This window comes from Colobus angolensis, unplaced genomic scaffold (genome assembly GCF_000951035.1).
Source record: "Colobus angolensis palliatus isolate OR3802 unplaced genomic scaffold, Cang.pa_1.0 Scaffold25, whole genome shotgun sequence".
NCBI lineage: Eukaryota > Metazoa > Chordata > Mammalia > Primates > Cercopithecidae > Colobus > Colobus angolensis.
Window position 1 is genome coordinate 2,118,091 of NW_012115710.1, and position 8,215 is coordinate 2,126,305.

An 8,215-nucleotide genomic window follows, 5' to 3' on the forward strand; every position below is an offset into this window, starting at 1 on the left:
TGTGGATATCCAGTTATCCCAGTGCCGCTTGTTGAAAAGACTATCCTTATTGAATTGTCTTGGCACTTTTGTCAAAAAGCTCTTAATATTTTTGTACTCTCAATTCTGGTTCTGCTCTTCCCATTGGCACCTTTACTAAAAGTGACCTTTCTAGGAGGCCCAACCCCAATCATAGGTGCCTCCTCTTTTCCTTTAGTCTGTCATGGCCAGGCTTACATCATAACTCCTTCTCGAAATCTCTTCTTTCTTTTCTTCTTTCTTCTTCCTTCCTTTCTTCCTTTCTTTCTTCTTCCTTTTCTTTCTTCGTCCTTCTTCTTCTTCTTCCTCTTCCTCTTCTTCTTCTTCTTTAAATAATAATTATGTTTTCGAGGCCAGGCGTGGTGGCTCACGCCTGTAATCCCAGCACTTTGGGAGGCTGAGACAGGCAGATCACGAGGTCAGGAGATTGAGACCATCATGGCCAACATGGTGAAACCCCGTCTCTACTAAAAATACAAAAATTAGCCGGGCGTGGTGGCGCAGGTGCCTGTAGTCCCAGCTACTGTTGGGGGGGGGGGGGAGCTGAGGCAGGAGAATCGCTTGAACCGGGAAGGCAGAGGTTGCAGTGAGCCGAGATCTTGCCATTGAACTCCAGCCTGAGGACAGAGCAAGACTCCACCTCAAGAAAATTATAATTATTTTTTCTTTCTTCACCCCCACCCCGAATACTTACTATTTTTCTGTTATTAAAAACCTCTTCCTACAAGCTGTTTTTCGCCAGACGCTTTCCCGTGGGTGTTTGCCTACCTGATGTGTTGTTGCCTTTTCCCTTTCTACCTGATACGTTAGCTTTTCCATTTCCAATTCATTCTCTGGGATACCTACACCTGGTTGCACTGTTACTTGTCTTTTTCAAAACCTTTTTTTTTTTTAATTTAACCAAGTAGGTGGCAAAGTGCTAAAGGAAATTTAGCTTGCCCCATATTTGCCTGATAAAGCTTGAGTCTCTGAAAATCTGCCCCTTTTCGCAAGACTTTAAGTGCCAGGAAATGAGGCGATTTCAGTGACTTCTCATCTTCCCTGGCTGCTGGCTCAAAAACCTGCCATTGCCTCTGTACGTCCGATTTTCAAACATGGCTGCCGTCATGGAGCCACGGCTATGGGCGCGGCCATATTACAGCCTAGGAAACGCCGTAAATGCGGTTGTCCTTGCTCTTTTAAACATTTTAGGTTCTTCTCGGCCGCCGTAGGTGGACCATAAACCTTTGCGAGGACTCCAGAAGTAGAAGCAGTTTACGGAAGTGTAACGTTGAGGCCCTCCTTATGGATCTGGAGAAAATAGAGGTCAGTGTGTGGTTTTGTCTCTGAAAGTTTTTTGTCCCAGTTCAGGTTTTGTCTCAGTGGAAGGTTTGGGAGGTCTGAGGACGTGGTGTATCCTGGACCACGTAGTGTTTCGCAGGAAGACCGGGGAGCGCCGGGGTGCAGCCATTTGGGAGATACCTGGTGGGAGTCTGTGATCCCCCTGTCTGTGGGCCTCGTGCCTTTGGTCTGAGTACAGTGACTAAGGGTCTGTGGTGACCAACGACCGTGTCCTAACTGTCAAGTTATGGATCACTCTGCTTGTAAAGGATGGAGGTGGCGCTTAGGATCCATGCGGCGTTTGCTTCGGGTTCAGGATTTAATTTGGGACTCAGTGATGTTGGAGTCGGGGAGGATGCCCTTCGCTGGAGAGTGTCTGGTCTGTGGTTCGAATGAGTAAGAGGCATGGGGCCAGTGTCTGTGGTACAAAGGCTTGTGAGGGCTAAAGCTTTCAAGACTTTGGAGCCCTGTGTTCTGGATTGAGGTTCGAACCTTAGTTACTGGGGCAACAGGCGACACAGACCCCAGCATTAGTTCGAAACCATGTATCTACTCTTCTGATCCTTAAAGTGGCTATTTACAGATTGGGGGGTGAAGTTCAGTCATACTCTCCAATTATATATTGTCTGTGACTGCAAAGACAGCGCTGAGTTGTTGTGACAGAGACCTCATGGCCGGCAAAATCGAAAATGTTGCCAACTTCTGCGTTCACTTCTTTTATTTTTTATTTTATTTTATTTTATTTTTTTATTTTTGAGACGGAGTTTCACTTTGGTCTCCCAGGCTGGAGTGCAGTGGCACAATCTCGGCTCACTGCAACCTCCGCCTTCCGGGTTCAAGCGATTCTCCTGCCTCAGCCTCCCAAATAACTGGCAGGCGCACGCCACCACGCCCGGCTAGTTTTGTATTTTTAGTAGAGACGGGGTTTCACCACGTTGGCCAGGCTGGTCTCGAACTCCTGATCTCCGGTGATCCGCCTGCCTCGGCCTTCCAAAGTGCTGAGATTACAGGCGTGAGCCACCGCGCCCGGCCTTCACTTCTTAATATAGAGTGACAGTGGTGCTTGCCTGTCTTATATTCACACTTTGTTATCAGAATCTCTATTTCGTGAAGTATTCATCCCCGTGGCTAGGTGACCCAAATCCCAGTTTCTTAGTAAGGCCTGGTTGGTCTTAGCCAATCTTGGTGATTCCAGTTGCCATTGCTAGTGATAGGTTTGACATGGAAATGAGCTTAGGCATATGGTGCAATTCTAGCCAACTATGTATGCGGAAATCTGCCTGGGAGTTTCTGAGGGAGCATTTTCTTTTTTAAATATGTAATTTCTTGAATCTCGTTTTCCTTGTTGGTGATGATATCGCCTGAAAATAACCTTGATTTTCTGTCTTACTTTGTAATGCTTGTAATTCATTCTTATCTTAATGCATTGGCTCAACTTTCCAATACAAAGTAGGAAAATAGAGAGTTAGTGGACATTCACCCGTTGCATTGTCTGGAGTTAACACCTTCCCTGGAGGTAAAGTGTTTGGTATCATTGATCTCTTCCTTTACTTTGTTAATTTTTCTAGATTTACATATTTTAAATGTACAATTTAATTATCATGGAGGCAATATATGTATAAGCAATCATTGCCCAGGTCAAGAAATAGAATATGGTTAGCACACCAGTGGTGTTCTGTGAGCCTTTTTCCATCCTCACACCAAAAAGTATTTTAGGCTTTTCTTTATGTAATTAATCATTATTTATCACTGTAGTTAATACAGTTTTGCCTGTTTTAAACTCTATATATCAATGGAATTGTACATCATTCTTTTTTTGTGTCAGCCTTCTTTTGCTCATTATTGGTGAAGGTCTTTCCTGTTGCATCTGAGTATATTTTCTTTGCTCAATGACAGCGATCAGGCAAATTTACAGTAAGTATTTTAGGGCTTGCAGGCTACATATGGTCTCTTGCATATGCTAATTTGCTTTTTGTTTTACAGTCCTTTAAAAATATAAAAAGCATTCTTGCAGGCTGGGCCAAAAGTATAATAGGTTTTCTATCACGTTCCATTATGTAAAATATAGCAGGTTTCTTTCTATTATTAATTACATTTGTATTGCCTAAAGCTTGTATTCTTATGAATAATGCATCTGTGAAAATTTGTGTAAATGTCCTTTGGTTCATATGTGCTCTCATTTGGGGGAGGCAGAGATATATACCTAGATGCGCACCTCAGAGTAAAACTGCTGCTTCATAGGGTGTGTATAACTTCAGTCAAAATAAGCGTCAAACTGTTTTCTAAGGTGGTTTTTCCCCTAGCAGAATAGAGTTTGCTTTATAGGGTGCTTTATGTGACCTGCTTAAAATATCTGGCCATACCCTAATAACATTGAGAGATTCTTCTAAATTAATCTTCTTTAAAGCTTTATTGATATGTTTCTACCATTGAAATTGACAGTTGATCCTAAATGGTTTTTGTGTATGTTGTGAGGGGGGGGTTTAACCTTCTGTCCCCATCCCCAGTACCATTTATTGATTTTTTTTTTTTTTTGATAGAGTCTTGCTCTTGTCGCCCAGGCTGGAGTGTAGTGGCGCCACTGAGGAAGAGGTGGGCTAACGCCTGCTCCATGCCAAGCAATCTGAGCGGCTTACTGGAATTGGATCCTGGTGTTGTATAAAGGAGAAGCATTAAAAGCTTGCCACCAGTGCCAGCGAAGTTTGTGCCATGATTTCCGACTTTCACCTTTTCCATCTAATTGACTTTTAGGTCCCCAATCCACAATGTCTCCAATTAGCATAGATTGTTTACTAGTCAGTGGACCAAGATGCTGGGTCCACGGAGTGGGGTAGGAACTATTGAATAGAATCCATTCTGTATAATCAGCACAGTTAGGGCGACTGGACGGGGAATGGTTGGTTAGCACACCAGTTACATTAACCCAACCGAGACTTAATAAGTGCATGATTTTTCCATAGTGACTCAACCATGTTTGAGCTTGAATTGTAAGACAGCTGTGGCTGAGCGACGTCTTTGTGGTGATACGCAAAGGGAGTCCTTCCAGTGGAGCGGTGTGATTAATGACATTGTTCTGAGAGTCTAAATGTTCTATATCAGGGGGAGTGAGGGGTCCTGGAGCCCACTCTCCCTGATCGTGATAAATCTCAGGAGTGAGCTCCAAAGTACAGGCCGTACTACTGGGGGATGGGAACATATGCCCAATATGTTTTTGCCTGTGCACAGGGAAAACATACCGCACAGGACATTATGGCTAGCATGGCCAAGAACGTGGAATCAGGGGGTTTTGCCTATCCCTGACACCCCAGTAGTTTCTTAGCTTCCTACGTGGTTTTCTTGAGTTGTCATCAGGTTATGGGGGTTGATGTCATCGTGACTCTGGTCGGCCTTCTCTCTATCTTTGCACTCAGGCTTAGCTGACTCATGGCTCGTATAGGAGGGACTGGGCCCATGGTTGGCCACCCTGGGTCCCTCCAGTCTCCCGTTCCATGGTCGCACACACCTTGAGGGCACCACATGGCTTGTCCATCTCCTGTAAAACACAAGCATACGCTCATCCCCATGTCAGTAAATCCACCGGGCCTTTCCATTGTCCTTCTTATGGGGATTTCCATAACACTTTCGGATAAACTTTCCTCTTTTCCTCCAACAGTTGCCAATGTCTTTCTGCTGGAGTCTTACCATCCGTACCAGGAGTCAGAAAATTTAAAGTAAATAAGGCTAAGTATAGTTTTGATTGAGGTGGTAGCTGGCCTCCTATACCCCCTTTTTGTCTTTTTTTTTTTTTTTTTTTTGAGACGGAGTCTCGCTCTGTCGCCCAGGCTGGAGTGCAGTGGCCGGATCTCAGCTCACTACAAGCTCCGCCTCCCGGGTTCATGCCATTCTCCTGCCTCAGCCTCCCGAGTAGCTGGAACTACAGGCACCCGCCACCTCGCCTGGCTAGTTTTTTTGTAATTTTTTTAGTAGAGACGGGGCAGGATGGTCTCGATCTCCTGACCTCGTGATCCGCCTGTCTCAGCCTCCCAAAGTGCTGGGATTACAGGCTTGAGCCACCACGCCCGGCCCCCTTTTTGTCTTTTCAACATGCAGTGTAATGTTTGATGTACCCATCCTGTACATTTTACTGACACATCAGCTTCTATATACATAAGCCCATAAAATGTCTTTCCTTTAATTTGTACTACACAGGTAGGTCTATTAGAGGCAATGGGTTGGCATAGATAGATTTCCTGTGTAGCTGTGCTCCCAAACCCTTTATTTCCTCATTTCTCTTTTCGTGGGAAAGGGTGTAATTCACAGGGAATAAGCAATAATTGAGCAATATATTCTCCTGGTTCAAAAACCCAAAGATCTTGTGACATTAAAACTACTTGAATTTCTCCTTCATAATCGGAGTCTATCACTCCTGGGACTACAGTGATGCCTTACAAGTTAAGGCGGCTTTTGTCTAAAATTAGTCCCGTGTGTCCTGTTGGTAAAGGTCACCAAATACCAGTGGGAACTTTGATAGGTTTGTCTCCCCTAACTAATGTGATTCTTTCTCTGGTGGGTTGATCTAATCCTGCACTTCCTGGTATTCCTGGGTTGAGGGAGTCAATGTGCCTCCAGGAACGCATCCCTGAAACGGGGTTGTGATCTGCACTGGGAATGCCCTCACGGTTTGAAGGGCCTGAGTCCAGGCCCCCATCTCGTTTGCTGACGGGGGGCGGGGGCTGCCATTCTGATAAAATTTTGAGCAGCACTAGTTAGCCCAGTGATTTCCTTTGTTACAGTGAGGACAGAGCCCTGGTGTTTTTTCTGCTGGGGAGTGAACTGCGTTGTAATATCCTTTCTGTCCTGAGATCTGGCGGCATTCCTTTTTTAAATGTCCAGTTTTTTCACAATTATAGTATTTTCCCATTTTAGGGTTTGACCCTTGGCTCCTTTTAGATTTGTCAACTGCTAAATTAGCCATTGCTCATGCTAACGTTGCAGGTCGATGAAACTGAGCTCCTATATCCTGACAAGCTCTGAGAAAATTTCCCAAGATTTTTGTACCCCTCACCAGTGCCAGTGCACGTTTACAATCCACGTCTGCGTTCTCAAAAGCTAGAGTGAAGGTTAGCATTTCTGCAGCCATAGTACGAGGAATCTGATGCTTCACTGCCTTTTGTAATCTTGCAAGAAATTGTGCATAGGGTTCCTGTGACCCTTGCATGATATATAAAAAGGATCGTGCTGCGACTCCCTCTTCAGGATTGTGGCCCGGGTGTGTTTAGCGGCCTGTGCACACTGCTGATAAGCAGCATCTGGGAGTGCCATTTGATGTTCTAGGTCTGAATAAGGGCCATTACCTAACAGCGTATCCTCTGTAATGTCTCCGTATCCAGCAACACGGTTCTGTTCAGCCTGGTCTGCACACATTTCTTGGCAATTTAAATTCCACGTCAGATACGCACTAGCGGACAAGCAAGTTCACACCAGGTGTCTCACATCAAAGGGTGAAAGACGCACAGCACCAAACACAGATTCTAGCAATCCTAAGGTGAAGGGGCTCTGTATGCCATTATTTACCACTCTCGCCTTTAATTCCCTCAACAACTTAAACTCCAGTGGGGTGTGTTCATGAATAACCTGCTGTGGATTGTTTGGATCAGGCCTCATGGAAATAGGAAAAGCACAAGGTCCTAAGGGCTCTCCAGCTGTGACAGCAGAACATAAAATTCTTTGTATTGGGGTTTCTATTTCTGCCACCGAAGGAGGCTGTATAGATGTTTCTGCAACTGGAGGAGGCGGTATGGGCCAATTTTTATCCTCCCTCTCCTCCTGTTTTTTATTTTCAATTGGAACTGTGGGTGGGGTAACAGATTCTTCCAGATTTTTAGATTCAGCCTGCTGTCCCGCAGAATAATAATGAGATAATGGCAGAAATACAGTACGAACTAACTCCAAGTAGATAAAACAGAAGAATCAACTTTAAAACCTTTTTGTTGAACCTGTTTTAATCCTTCTCCTGCTCTGTCCCACTTTTCCACATCAAGAGTGCCTGCCTGTGGAAACCATGGGTTATGCATAATAACTTTTTGTGGCTTCTGCAGGAGGTTAGTAAGTGTCTGCGAATTAACCTGAGCTCCAGACTGTCTCAACAGAACTTTAAGCAAGTGCACATGATGTTTTTCTTCAGTAGACAGATTCTTTCCCTTGTTACCCTGATTCAGAAAATTTTCCAGTACTTCTTTAAAGCACTGCTTTAAAGTGCCTTAGGTGCCTCTTTAGGACACTGACCTTATATCCACTGCCAGCAGACTCATCCCGGGGTCCCCATTCACCTTGTCAATTTCAGTTCCCCTGCTCCAGCAGACCTTCTTCATTCACATCCTTGAAGTCCCGTGTTCAGACGCCACTAGTTGGGTGTCCTTGGAGTGCCTGTTCTGAGTTGCCATTTGTAACCTGCTCCGACCTAGGTGGACTGAACAAAGGGGGGCGAACGTGGGAATAAAGACAAGAGACAAAAGAGTATATTTGTATGAAGGGATCAGGGGGCATCTTGCCTCTAGTGGACAAGGGCCCTGAGCTTTACACAGTCCTCCATATTTATTAGGCAAAAGAGATAGTGAGAAGGGGGGTGGAAAAAGGGGTCAGCTGCTCAGTCCAGAGTAGGCTTGCAAGACTGCATTCTCTAGATGTTGCAGTAGTAACCTTGGTGCCAGGGAGTGATTGCCTCCAGCAAACCTTCTGTCGGCGGGAGCAGTCGTGAGTTTGCTCACATCCTGCATTCATGATAAACAGTTTGCTATTTGATCATTTGAACGCGGAGGCTGAGGTTGCAGTGAGCCAAAATCGCACCATTGCACTCCAGCCTGGGCAACAGAGCAAGACTCCATCTAAAAAAAAAAAA

General features: G+C 45.0%; 1 protein-coding gene across 2 annotated transcripts in view; it reads left to right on the top strand.

The window, feature by feature from the left end:
* Positions 1-1,236: 1,236 nt before the first annotated feature.
* The window catches only part of ZNF350 (zinc finger protein 350), a 19,858-nt gene continuing 12,879 nt past the window's right edge, over positions 1,237-8,215 (top strand). For both annotated transcript variants that reach the window (XM_011946219.1, XM_011946218.1), the window contains exon 1: positions 1,237-1,323. The gene's annotated coding sequence lies outside the window, so the exon portion shown is untranslated. The remainder of the gene's footprint in view (positions 1,324-8,215) is intronic.